We start from the raw sequence: 14,881 nt of genomic DNA, 5'->3' as shown, positions 1-14,881 counted from the left end.
CAAGAAATCAGCCCTCAACAACTTAACCGGCGGAAAATATTTTTTTGAAAAAATCCCTAAGCCCCGGGGTCGCAATTTCAGCAAAAATCTGACATTTGGCAATTCACTCAAAAATGGTGCCAATCGGTTGCATATGCTCCCCTGAAAGGTTTGACGATGGAAACAGAAGGCTTTTTATCACAGGACAAGAAATCAGCCCTCAACAACTTAACCGGCGGAAAATATTTTTTTGAATAAATCCCTAAGCCCCGGGGTCACAATTTCAGCAAAGATCTGACTTTTGGCAATTCACTCAAAAATGGTGCCAACCGGTTGCAAATGCTCCCCTGAAAGGTTTGGCAGTCGAAACAGAAGGCTTTTTATCACAGGACAAGAAATCAGCCCTCGAAAACCTAACCTGCGGAAAATATTTTTTTGAAAAATTCCCTAAGCCCCAGGGTCACAATTTCAGCAAAAATCTGACTTTTGGCAATTCACTGAAAAATGGTGCTAGCAGGTTGCAAAGGCTCCCCTGAAAGCTTTGGCGATGGAAACAGAAGGCTTTTTATCACAGGACAAGAAATCAGCACTCGAAAACCTAACCTGCGGAAAATATTTTTTTGAATAAATCCCTAAGCCCCGGGGTCACAATTTCAGCAAAGATCTGACTTTTGGCAATTCACTCAAAAATGGTGCCAGCACGTTGCAAATGCTCCCCTGAAAGGTTTGGCAGTCGAAACAGAAGGCTTTTTATCACAGGACAAGAAATCAGCCCTCGACAACCTAACCGGCGGAAAATATTTTTTTGAAAAAATCCCTAAGCCCCGGGGTCACAATTTCAGCAAAAATCTGACTTTTGGCAATTCACTCAAAAATGGTGCTAGCAGGTTGCAAAGGCTCCCCTGAAAGCTTTGGCGATGGAAACAGAAGGCTTTTTATCACAGGACAAGAAATCAGCACTCGAAAACCTAACCTGCGGAAAATATTTTTTTGAAAAAATCCCTAAGCCCCGGGGTCACAATTTCAGCAAAAATCTGACTTTTGGCAATTCACTCAAAAATGGTGCCAGCACGTTGCAAATGCTCCCCTGAAAGGTTTGGCAGTCGAAACAGAAGGCTTTTTATCAAAGGACAAGAAATCAGCCCTCAACAACTTAACCAGCGGAAAATATTTTTTTGAAAAAATCCCTAAGCCCCGGGGTCACAATTTCAGCAAAAATCTGACTTTTGGCAATTCACTCAAAAGTGGTGCAAACCGGTTGCAAATGCTCCCCTGAAAGGTTTGGCGATGGAAACAGAAGGCTTTTTATCACAGGACAAGAAATCAGCCCTCAACAACTTAACCGGCGGAAATTTTTTTTTGAAAAAATCCCTAAGCCCCGGGGTCACAATTTCAGCAAAAATCTGACTTTTGGCAATTCACTCAAAAGTGGTGCAAACCGGTTGCAAATGCTCCCCTGAAAGGTTTGGCGATGGAAACAGAAGGCTTTTTATCACAGGACAAGAAATCAGCCCTCAACAACTTAATCGGCGGAAAATATTTTTTTGAAAAAATCCCTAAGCCCCGGGGTCACAATTTCAGCAAAAATCTGACTTTTGGCAATTCACTCAAAAATGGTGCCAACCGGTTGCAAATGCTCCCCTGAAAGGTTTGTCAGTCGAAACAGAAGTTTTTTATCACAGGACAAGAAATCAGCCCTCGACAACCTAACCTGCGGAAAATATTTTTTTGAAAAAATCCCTAAGCCCCGCGGTCACAATTTCAGCAAAAATCTGACTTTTGGCAATTCACTCAAAAATGGTGCCAGCACGTTGAAAATGCTCCCCTGAAAGGTTTGGCAGTCGAAACAGAAGGCTTTTTATCACAGGACAAGAAATCAGCCCTCGAAAACCTAACCTGCGGAAAATATTTTTTTGAAAAATTCCCTAAGCCCCAGGGTCACAATTTCAGCAAAAATCTGACTTTTGGCAATTCACTGAAAAATGGTGCTAGCAGGTTGCAAAGGCTCCCCTGAAAGCTTTGGAGATGGAAACAGAAGGCTTTTTATCACAGGACAAGAAATCAGCCCTCGAAAACCTAACCTGCGGAAAAAATTTTTTTGAAAAAATCCCTAAGCCCCGGGGTCACAATTTCAGCAAAAATCTGACTTTTGGCAATTCACTCAAAAATGGTGCCAGCACGTTGCAAATGCTCCCCTGAAAGTTTTGGCAGTCGAAACAGAAGGCTTTTATCACAGGACAAGAAATCAGCCCTCGACAACCTAACCAGCGGAAAATATTTTTTTGAAAAAATCCCTAAGCCCCGGGGTCACAATTTCAGCAAAAATCTGACTTTTGGCAATTCACTCAAAAATGGTGCCAACCGGTTGCAAATGCTGCCCTCAAAGCTTTGACGATGGAAACAGAAGTTTTTTATCACAGGACAAGAAATCAGCCCTCGACAACCTAACCTGCGGAAAATATTTTTTTGAAAAAATCCCTAAGCCCCGGGGTCACAATTTCAGCAAAAATCTGACTTTTGGCAATTCACTCAAAAGTGGTGCAAACCGGTTGCAAATGCTCCCCTGAAAGGTTTGGCAGGTAAAACAGAAGGCTTTTTATCACAGGACAAGAAAGCAGCCCTCAACAACTTAACCGGCGGAAAATATTTTTTTGAAAAAATCCCTAAGCCCCGGGGTCACAATTTCAGCAAAAATCTGACATTTGGCAATTCACTCAAAAATGGTGCCAATCGGTTGCATATGCTCCCCTGAAAGGTTTGACGATGGAAACAGAAGGCTTTTTATCACAGGACAAGAAATCAACCCTCAACAACTTAACCGGCGGAAAATATTTTTTTGAATAAATCCCTAAGCCCCGGGGTCACAATTTCAGCAAAGATCTGACTTTTGGCAATTCACTCAAAAATGGTGCCAACCGGTTGCAAATGCTCCCCTGAAAGGTTTGGCAGTCGAAACAGAAGGCTTTTTATCACAGGACAAGAAATCAGCCCTCGACAACCTAACCGGCGGAAAATATTTTTTTGAAAAAATCCCTAAGCCCCGGGGTCACAATTTCAGCAAAAATCTGACTTTTGGCAATTCACTGAAAAATGGTGCTAGCAGGTTGCAAAGGCTCCCCTGAAAGCTTTGGAGATGGAAACAGAAGGCTTTTTATCACAGGACAAGAAATCAGCCCTCGAAAACCTAACCTGCGGAAAATATTTTTTTGAAAAAATCCCTAAGCCCCGGGGTCACAATTTCAGCAAAAATCTGACTTTTGGCAATTCACTCAAAAATGGTGCCAGCACGTTGCAAATGCTCCCCTGAAAGTTTTGGCAGTCGAAACAGAAGGCTTTTATCACAGGACAAGAAATCAGCCCTCGACAACCTAACCAGCGGAAAATATTTTTTTGAAAAAATCCCTAAGCCCCGGGGTCACAATTTCAGCAAAAATCTGACTTTTGGCAATTCACTCAAAAATGGTGCCAACCGGTTGCAAATGCTGCCCTCAAAGCTTTGACGATGGAAACAGAAGTTTTTTATCACAGGACAAGAAATCAGCCCTCGACAACCTAACCTGCGGAAAATATTTTTTTGAAAAAATCCCTAAGCCCCGGGGTCACAATTTCAGCAAAAATCTGACTTTTGGCAATTCACTCAAAAATGGTGCCAGCACGTTGCAAATGCTCCCCTGAAAGGTTTGGCAGGTAAAACAGAAGGCTTTTTATCACAGGACAAGAAAGCAGCCCTCAACAACTTAACCGGCGGAAAATATTTTTTTGAAAAAATCCCTAAGCCCCGGGGTCACAATTTCAGCAAAAATCTGACATTTGGCAATTCACTCAAAAATGGTGCCAATCGGTTGCATATGCTCCCCTGAAAGGTTTGACGATGGAAACAGAAGGCTTTTTATCACAGGACAAGAAATCAACCCTCAACAACTTAACCGGCGGAAAATATTTTTTTGAATAAATCCCTAAGCCCCGGGGTCACAATTTCAGCAAAGATCTGACTTTTGGCAATTCACTCAAAAATGGTGCCAACCGGTTGCAAATGCTCCCCTGAAAGGTTTGGCAGTCGAAACAGAAGGCTTTTTATCACAGGACAAGAAATCAGCCCTCGACAACCTAACCGGCGGAAAATATTTTTTTGAAAAAATCCCTAAGCCCCGGGGTCACAATTTCAGCAAAAATCTGACTTTTGGCAATTCACTCAAAAATGGTGCCAGCAGGTTGCAAAGGCTCCCGTGAAAGCTTTGGCAGTCGAAACAGAAGGCTTTTTATCACAGGACAAGAAATCAGCCCTCAACAACTTAACCGGCGGAAAATATTTTTTTGAAAAAATCCCTAAGCCCCGGGGTCACAATTTCAGCAAAAATCTGACTTTTGGCAATTCACTCAAAAATGCTGCCAGCAGGTTGCAAAGGCTCCCCTGAAAGGTTTGGCAGGCAAAACAGAAGGCTTTTTATCACAGGACAAGAAATCAGCCCTCAACAACTTAACCGGCGGAAAATATTTTTTTGAAAAAATCCCTAAGCCCCGGGGTCACAATTTCAGCAAAAATCTGACATTTGGCAATTCACTCAAAAATGGTGCCAATCGGTTGCATATGCTCCCCTGAAAGGTTTGACGATGGAAACAGAAGGCTTTTTATCACAGGACAAGAAATCAGCCCTCAACAACTTAACCGGCGGAAAATATTTTTTTGAATAAATCCCTAAGCCCCGGGGTCACAATTTCAGCAAAGATCTGACTTTTGGCAATTCACTCAAAAATGGTGCCAACCGGTTGCAAATGCTCCCCTGAAAGGTTTGGCAGTCGAAACAGAAGGCTTTTTATCACAGGACAAGAAATCAGCCCTCGACAACCTATCCGGCGGAAAATATTTTTTTGAAAAAATCCCTAAGCCCCGGGGTCACAATTTCAGCAAAAATCTGACTTTTGGCAATTCACTCAAAAATGGTGCCAGCAGGTTGCAAAGGCTCCCGTGAAAGCTTTGACGATGGAAACAGAAGTTTTTTATCACAGGACAAGAAATCAGCCCTCGACAACCTAACCTGCGGAAAATATTTTTTTGAAAAAATCCCTAAGCCCCGGGGTCACAATTTCAGCAAAAATCTGACTTTTGGCAATTCACTCAAAAATGGTGCCAGCACGTTGCAAATGCTCCCCTGAAAGGTTTGGCAGGCAAAACAGAAGGCTTTTTATCACAGGACAAGAAATCAGCCCTCAACAACTTAACCGGCGGAAAATATTTTTTTGAAAAAATCCCTAAGCTCCGGGGTCACAATTTCAGCAAAAATCTGACATTTGGCAATTCACTCAAAAATGGTGCCAATCGGTTGCATATGCTCCCCTGAAAGGTTTGACGATGGAAACAGAAGGCTTTTTATCACAGGACAAGAAATCAGCCCTCAACAACTTAACCGGCGGAAAATATTTTTTTGAATAAATCCCTAAGCCCCGGGGTCACAATTTCAGCAAAGATCTGACTTTTGGCAATTCACTCAAAAATGGTGCCAACCGGTTGCAAATGCTCCCCTGAAAGGTTTGGCAGTCGAAACAGAAGGCTTTTTATCACAGGACAAGAAATCAGCCCTCGACAACCTAACCGGCGGAAAATATTTTTTTGAAAAAATCCCTAAGCCCCGGGGTCACAATTTCAGCAAAAATCTGACTTTTGGCAATTCACTCAAAAATGGTGCCAGCAGGTTGCAAAGGCTCCCGTGAAAGCTTTGGCAGTCGAAACAGAAGGCTTTTTATCACAGGACAAGAAATCAGCCCTCAACAACTTAACCGGCGGAAAATATTTTTTTGAAAAAATCCCTAAGCCCCGGGGTCACAATTTCAGCAAAAATCTGACTTTTGGCAATTCACTCAAAAATGGTGCCAGCAGGTTGCAAAGGCTCCCCTGAAAGGTTTGGCAGGCAAAACAGAAGGCTTTTTATCACAGGACAAGAAATCAGCCCTCAACAACTTAACCGGCGGAAAATATTTTTTTGAAAAAATCCCTAAGCCCCGGGGTCACAATTTCAGCAAAAATCTGACATTTGGCAATTCACTCAAAAATGGTGCCAATCGGTTGCATATGCTCCCCTGAAAGGTTTGACGATGGAAACAGAAGGCTTTTTATCACAGGACAAGAAATCAGCCCTCAACAACTTAACCGGCGGAAAATATTTTTTTGAATAAATCCCTAAGCCCCGGGGTCACAATTTCAGCAAAGATCTGACTTTTGGCAATTCACTCAAAAATGGTGCCAGCAGGTTGCAAAGGCTCCCGTGAAAGCTTTGGCAGTCGAAACAGAAGGCTTTTTATCACAGGACAAGAAATCAGCCCTCGAAAACCTAACCTGCGGAAAATATTTTTTTGAAAAATTCCCTAAGCCCCGGGGTCACAATTTCAGCAAAAATCTGACTTTTGGCAATTCACTCAAAAATGGTGCCAGCACGTTGCAAATGCTCCCCTGAAAGGTTTGGCAGTCGAAACAGAAGGCTTTTTATCACAGGACAAGAAATCAGCCCTCGAAAACCTAACCTGCGGAAAATATTTTTTTGAAAAATTCCCTAAGCCCCAGGGTCACAATTTCAGCAAAAATCTGACTTTTGGCAATTCACTGAAAAATGGTGCTAGCAGGTTGCAAAGGCTCCCCTGAAAGCTTTGGAGATGGAAACAGAAGGCTTTTTATCACAGGACAAGAAATCAGCCCTCGAAAACCTAACCTGCGGAAAATATTTTTTTGAAAAAATCCCTAAGCCCCGGGGTCACAATTTCAGCAAAAATCTGACTTTTGGCAATTCACTCAAAAATGGTGCCAGCACGTTGCAAATGCTCCCCTGAAAGTTTTGGCAGTCGAAACAGAAGGCTTTTTATCACAGGACAAGAAATCAGCCCTCAACAACTTAACCAGCGGAAAATATTTTTTTGAAAAAATCCCTAAGCCCCGGGGTCACCATTTCAGCAAAAATCTGACTTTTGGCAATTCACTCAAAAATGGTGCCAGCACGTTGCAAATGCTCCCCTGAAAGGTTTGGCAGTCGAAACAGAAGGCTTTTATCACAGGACAAGAAATCAGCCCTCGACAACCTAACCGGCGGAAAATATTTTTTTGAAAAAATCCCTAAGCCCCGGGGTCACAATTTCAGCAAAAATCTGACTTTTGGCAATTTACTCAAAAATGGTGCCAACCGGTTGCAAATGCTGCCCTCAAAGCTTTGACGATGGAAACAGAAGTTTTTTATCACAAGACAAGAAATCAGCCCTCGACAACCTAACCTGCGGAAAATATTTTTTTGAAAAAATCCCTAAGCCCCGGGGTCACAATTTCAGCAAAAATCTGACTTTTGGCAATTCACTCAAAAATGGTGCCAGCACGTTGCAAATGCTCCCCTGAAAGGTTTGGCAGGCAAAACAGAAGGCTTTTTATCACAGGACAAGAAATCAGCCCTCAACAACTTAACCGGCGGAAAATATTTTTTTGAAAAAATCCCTAAGCCCCGGGGTCACAATTTCAGCAAAAATCTGACATTTGGCAATTCACTCAAAAATGGTGCCAATCGGTTGCATATGCTCCCCTGAAAGGTTTGACGATGGAAACAGAAGGCTTTTTATCACAGGACAAGAAATCAGCCCTCAACAACTTAACCGGCGGAAAATATTTTTTTGAATAAATCCCTAAGCCCCGGGGTCACAATTTCAGCAAAGATCTGACTTTTGGCAATTCACTCAAAAATGGTGCCAACCGGTTGCAAATGCTCCCCTGAAAGGTTTGGCAGTCGAAACAGAAGGCTTTTTATCACAGGACAAGAAATCAGCCCTCGACAACCTAACCGGCGGAAAATATTTTTTTGAAAAAATCCCTAAGCCCCGGGGTCACAATTTCAGCAAAAATCTGACTTTTGGCAATTCACTCAAAAATGGTGCCAGCAGGTTGCAAAGGCTCCCGTGAAAGCTTTGGCAGTCGAAACAGAAGGCTTTTTATCACAGGACAAGAAATCAGCCCTCAACAACTTAACCGGCGGAAAATATTTTTTTGAAAAAATCCCTAAGCCCCGGGGTCACAATTTCAGCAAAAATCTGACTTTTGGCAATTCACTCAAAAATGGTGCCAGCAGGTTGCAAAGGCTCCCCTGAAAGCTTTGGCGATGGAAACAGAAGGCTTTTTATCACAGGACAAGAAATCAGCCCTCGAAAACCTAACCTGCGGAAAATATTTTTTTGAAAAAATCCGTAAGCCCCGGAGTCACAATTTCAGCAAAAATCTGACTTTTGGCAATTCACTCAAAAATGGTGCCAGCACGTTGCAAATGCTCCCCTGAAAGGTTTGGCAGTCGAAACAGAAGGCTTTTTATCACAGGACAAGAAATCAGCCCTCGAAAACCTAACCTGCGGAAAATATTTTTTTGAAAAAATCCCTAAGCCCCGGGGTCACAATTTCAGCAAAAATCTGACTTTTGGCAATTCACTCAAAAATGGTGCCAGCACGTTGCAAATGCTCCCCTGAAAGTTTTGGCAGTCGAAACAGAAGGCTTTTTATCACAGGACAAGAAATCAGCCCTCAACAACTTAACCAGCGGAAAATATTTTTTTGAAAAAATCCCTAAGCCCCGGGGTCACCATTTCAGCAAAAATCTGACTTTTGGCAATTCACTCAAAAATGGTGCCAGCACGTTGCAAATGCTCCCCTGAAAGGTTTGGCAGTCGAAACAGAAGGCTTTTATCACAGGACAAGAAATCAGCCCTCGACAACCTAACCGGCGGAAAATATTTTTTTGAAAAAATCCCTAAGCCCCGGGGTCACAATTTCAGCAAAAATCTGACTTTTGGCAATTCACTCAAAAATGGTGCCAACCGGTTGCAAATGCTGCCCTCAAAGCTTTGACGATGGAAACAGAAGGCTTTTTATCACAGGACAAGAAATCATCCCTCGAAAACCTATTCGGCGGAAAATATTTTTTTGAAAAAATCCCTAAGCCCCGGGGTCACAATTTCAGCAAAAATCTGACTTTTGGCAATTCACTCAAAAATGGTGCCAACCGGTTGCAAATGCTGCCCTCAAAGCTTTGACGATGGAAACAGAAGGCTTTTTATCACAGGACAAGAAATCATCCCTCGAAAACCTAACCTGCGGAAAATATTTTTTTGAAAAAATCCCTAAGCCCCGGGGTCACCATTTCAGCAAAAATCTGACTTTTGGCAATTCACTCAAAAATGGTGCCAGCACGTTGCAAATGCTCCCCTGAAAGTTTTGGCAGTCGAAACAGAAGGCTTTTTATCACAGGACAAGAAATCAGCCCTCAACAACTTAACCGGCGGAAAATATTTTTTTGAAAAAATCCCTAAGCCCCGGGGTCACAATTTCAGCAAAAATCTGACATTTGGCAATTCACTCAAAAATGGTGCCAATCGGTTGCATATGCTCCCCTGAAAGGTTTGACGATGGAAACAGAAGGCTTTTTATCACAGGACAAGAAATCAGCCCTCAACAACTTAACCGGCGGAAAATATTTTTTTGAATAAATCCCTAAGCCCCGGGGTCACAATTTCAGCAAAGATCTGACTTTTGGCAATTCACTCAAAAATGGTGCCAACCGGTTGCAAATGCTCCCCTGAAAGGTTTGGCAGTCGAAACAGAAGGCTTTTTATCACAGGACAAGAAATCAGCCCTCGACAACCTAACCGGCGGAAAATATTTTTTTGAAAAAATCCCTAAGCCCCGGGGTCACAATTTCAGCAAAAATCTGACTTTTGGCAATTCACTCAAAAATGGTGCCAGCAGGTTGCAAAGGCTCCCGTGAAAGCTTTGGCAGTCGAAACAGAAGGCTTTTTATCACAGGACAAGAAATCAGCCCTCAACAACTTAACCGGCGGAAAATATTTTTTTGAAAAAATCCCTAAGCCCCGGGGTCACAATTTCAGCAAAAATCTGACTTTTGGCAATTCACTCAAAAATGGTGCCAGCAGGTTGCAAAGGCTCCCCTGAAAGCTTTGGCGATGGAAACAGAAGGCTTTTTATCACAGGACAAGAAATCAGCCCTCGAAAACCTAACCTGCGGAAAATATTTTTTTGAAAAAATCCGTAAGCCCCGGAGTCACAATTTCAGCAAAAATCTGACTTTTGGCAATTCACTCAAAAATGGTGCCAGCACGTTGCAAATGCTCCCCTGAAAGGTTTGGCAGTCGAAACAGAAGGCTTTTTATCACAGGACAAGAAATCAGCCCTCGAAAACCTAACCTGCGGAAAATATTTTTTTGAAAAAATCCCTAAGCCCCGGGGTCACCATTTCAGCAAAAATCTGACTTTTGGCAATTCACTCAAAAATGGTGCCAGCACGTTGCAAATGCTCCCCTGAAAGTTTTGGCAGTCGAAACAGAAGGCTTTTTATCACAGGACAAGAAATCAGCCCTAAACAACTTAACCGGCGGAAAATATTTTTTTGAAAAAATCCCTAAGCCCCGGGGTCACAATTTCAGCAAAAATCTGACTTTTGGCAATTCACTCAAAAGTGGTGCAAACCGGTTGCAAATGCTCCCCTGAAAGGTTTGGCGATGGAAACAGAAGGCTTTTTATCACAGGACAAGAAATCAGCCCTCAACAACTTAATCGGCGGAAAATATTTTTTTGAAAAAATCCCTAAGCCCCGCGTCACAATTTCAGCAAAAATCTGACTTTTGGCAATTCACTCAAAAATGGTGCCAACCGGTTGCAAATGCTCCCCTGAAAGGTTTGGCAGTCGAAACAGAAGTTTTTTATCACAGGACAAGAAATCAGCCCTCGACAACCTAACCTGCGGAAAATATTTTTTTGAAAAAATCCCTAAGCCCCGGGGTCACAATTTCAGCAAAAATCTGACTTTTGGCAATTCACTCAAAAATGGTGCCAGCACGTTGCAAATGCTCCCCTGAAAGGTTTGGCAGGCAAAACAGAAGGCTTTTTATCACAGGACAAGAAATCAGCCCTCAACAACTTAACCGGCGGAAAATATTTTTTTGAAAAAATCCCTAAGCCCCTGGGTCACAATTTCAGCAAAAATCTGACATTTGGCAATTCACTCAAAAATAGTGCCAATCGGTTGCATATGCTCCCCTGAAAGGTTTGACGATGGAAACAGAAGGCTTTTTATCACAGGACAAGAAATCAGCCCTCAACAACTTAACCGGCGGAAAATATTTTTTTGAATAAATCCCTAAGCCCCGGGGTCACAATTTCAGCAAAGATCTGACTTTTGGCAATTCACTCAAAAATGGTGCCAACCGGTTGCAAATGCTCCCCTGAAAGGTTTGGCAGTCGAAACAGAAGGCTTTTTATCACAGGACAATAAATCAGCCCTCGACAACCTAACCGGCGGAAAATATTTTTTTGAAAAAATCCCTAAGCCCCGGGGTCACAATTTCAGCAAAAATCTGACTTTTGGCAATTCACTCAAAAATGGTGCCAGCAGGTTGCAAAGGCTCCCGTGAAAGCTTTGGCAGTCGAAACAGAAGGCTTTTTATCACAGGACAAGAAATCAGCCCTCAACAACTTAACCGGCGGAAAATATTTTTTTGAAAAAATCCCTAAGCCCCGGGGTCACAATTTCAGCAAAAATCTGACTTTTGGTAATTCACTCAAAAATGGTGCCAGCAGGTTGCAAAGGCTCCCCTGAAAGCTTTGGCGATGGAAACAGAAGGCTTTTTATCACAGGACAAGAAATCAGCCCTCGAAAACCTAACCTGCGGAAAATATTTTTTTGAAAAAATCCGTAAGCCCCGGAGTCACAATTTCAGCAAAAATCTGACTTTTGGCAATTCACTCAAAAATGGTGCCAGCACGTTGCAAATGCTCCCCTGAAAGGTTTGGCAGTCGAAACAGAAGGCTTTTTATCACAGGACAAGAAATCAGCCCTCGAAAACCTAACCTGCGGAAAATATTTTTTTGAAAAATTCCCTAAGCCCCGGGGTCACAATTTCAGCAAAAATCTGACTTTTGGCAATTCACTGAAAAATGGTGCTAGCAGGTTGCAAAGGCTCCCCTGAAAGCTTTGGCGATGGAAACAGACGGCTTTTTATCACAGGACAAGAAATCAGCACTCGAAAACCTAACCTGCGGAAAATATTTTTTTGAAAAAATCCCTAAGCCCCGGGGTCACAATTTCAGCAAAAATCTGACTTTTGGCAATTCACTCAAAAATGGTGCCAGCACGTTGCAAATGCTCCCCTGAAAGGTTTGGCAGTCGAAACAGAAGGCTTTTTATCACAGGACAAGAAATCAGCCCTCGAAAACCTAACCTGCGGAAAATATTTTTTTGAAAAATTCCCTAAGCCCCGGGGTCACAATTTCAGCAAAAATCTGACTTTTGGCAATTCACTGAAAAGTGGTGCTAGCAGGTTGCAAAGGCTCCCCTGAAAGCTTTGGAGATGGAAACAGAAGGCTTTTTATCACAGGACAAGAAATCAGCCCTCGAAAACCTAACCTGCGGAAAATATTTTTTTTAAAAAATCCCTAAGCCCCGGGGTCACAATTTCAGCAAAAATCTGACTTTTGGCAATTCACTCAAAAATGGTGCCAGCACGTTGCAAATGCTCCCCTGAAAGTTTTGGCAGTCGAAACAGAAGGCTTTTTATCACAGGACAAGAAATCAGCCCTCAACAACTTAACCAGCGGAAAATATTTTTTTGAAAAAATCCCTAAGCCCCGGGGTCACCATTTCAGCAAAAATCTGACTTTTGGCAATTCACTCAAAAATGGTGCCAGCACGTTGCAAATGCTCCCCTGAAAGGTTTGGCAGTCGAAACAGAAGGCTTTTATCACAGGACAAGAAATCAGCCCTCGACAACCTAACCGGCGGAAAATATTTTTTTGAAAAAATCCCTAAGCCCCGGGGTCACAATTTCAGCAAAAATCTGACTTTTGGCAATTCACTCAAAAATGGTGCCAACCGGTTGCAAATGCTGCCCTCAAAGCTTTGACGATGGAAACAGAAGGCTTTTTATCACAGGACAAGAAATCATCCCTCGAAAACCTATTCGGCGGAAAATATTTTTTTGAAAAAATCCCTAAGCCCCGGGGTCACAATTTCAGCAAAAATCTGACTTTTGGCAATTCACTCAAAAATGGTGCCAACCGGTTGCAAATGCTGCCCTCAAAGCTTTGACGATGGAAACAGAAGGCTTTTTATCACAGGACAAGAAATCATCCCTCGAAAACCTAACCTGCGGAAAATATTTTTTTGAAAAAATCCCTAAGCGCCGGGGTCACAATTTCAGCAAAAATCTGACTTTTGGCAATTCACTCAAAAATGGTGCCAGCACGTTGCAAATGCTCCCCTGAAAGTTTTGGCAGTCGAAACAGAAGGCTTTTTATCACAGGACAAGAAATCAGCCCTCAACAACTTAACCGGCGGAAAATATTTTTTTGAAAAAATCCCTAAGCCCCGGGGTCACAATTTCAGCAAAAATCTGACTTTTGGCAATTCACTCAAAAATGGTGCCAGCACGTTGCAAAGGCTCCCCTGAAAGCTTTGGCGATGGAAACAGCAGGCTTTTTATCACAGGACAAGAAATCATCCCTCGAAAACCTAACCTGCGGAAAATATTTTTTTGAAAAAATCCCTAAGCCCCGGGGTCACAATTTCAGCAAAAATCTGACTTTTGGCAATTCACTCAAAAATCGTGCCAGCACGTTGCAAATTCTCCCCTGAAAGGTTTGGCAGGCAAAACAGAAGGCTTTTTATCACAGGACAAGAAATCAGCCCTCAACAACTTAACCGGCGGAAAATATTTTTTTGAAAAAATCCCTAAGCCCCGGGGTCACAATTTCAGCAAAAATCTGACTTTTGGCAATTCACTGAAAAATGGTGCTAGCAGGTTGCAAAGGCTCCCCTGAAAGCTTTGGCGATGGAAACAGAAGGCTTTTTATCACAGGACAAGAAATCAGCCCTCGACAACCTAACCGGCGGAAAATATTTTTTTGAAAAAATCCCGAAGCCCCGGGGTCACAATTTCAGCAAAAATCTGACTTTTGGCAATTCACTCAAAAATGGTGCCAGCAAGTTGCAAATGCTCCCCTGAAAGGTTTGGCAGTCGAAACAGAAGGCTTTTTATCACAGGACAAGAAATCAGCCCTCGAAAACCTAACCTGCGGAAAATATTTTTTTGAAAAATTCCCTAAGCCCCGGGGTCACAATTTCAGCAAAAATCTGACTTTTGGCAATTCACTGAAAAATGGTGCTAGCAGGTTGCAAAGGCTCCCCTGAAAGCTTTGGAGATGGAAACAGAAGGCTTTTTATCACAGGACAAGAAATCAGCCCTCGAAAACCTAACCTGCGGAAAATATTTTTTTGAAAAAATCCCTAAGCCCCGGGGTCACAATTTCAGCAAAGATCTGACTTTTGGCAATTCACTCAAAAATGGTGCCAACCGGTTGCAAATGCTCCCCTGAAAGGTTTGGCAGTCGAAACAGAAGGCTTTTTATCACAGGACAAGAAATCAGCCCTCGACAACCTAACCGGCGGAAAATATTTTTTTGAAAAAATCCCTAAGCCCCGGGGTCACAATTTCAGCAAAAATCTGACTTTTGGCAATTCACTCAAAAATGGTGCCAGCAGGTTGCAAAGGCTCCCCTGAAAGCTTTGGCGATGGAAACAGAAGGCTTTTTATCACAGGACAAGAAATCAGCCCTCGAAAACCTAACCTGCGGAAAATATTTTTTTGAAAAAATCCGTAAGCCCCGGAGTCACAATTTCAGCAAAAATCTGACTTTTGGCAATTCACTCAAAAATGGTGCCAGCACGTTGCAAATGCTCCCCTGAAAGGTTTGGCAGTCGAAACAGAAGGCTTTTTATCACAGGACAAGAAATCAGCCCTCGAAAACCTAACCTGCGGAAAATATTTTTTTGAAAAATTCCCTAAGCCCCGGGGTCACAATTTCAGCAAAAATCTGACT

Source organism: Podarcis muralis, chromosome 14 (assembly GCF_964188315.1).
Source record: "Podarcis muralis chromosome 14, rPodMur119.hap1.1, whole genome shotgun sequence".
Taxonomy (NCBI): domain Eukaryota; kingdom Metazoa; phylum Chordata; class Lepidosauria; order Squamata; family Lacertidae; genus Podarcis; species Podarcis muralis.
Note: the sequence above shows the minus strand (reverse complement) of the source record.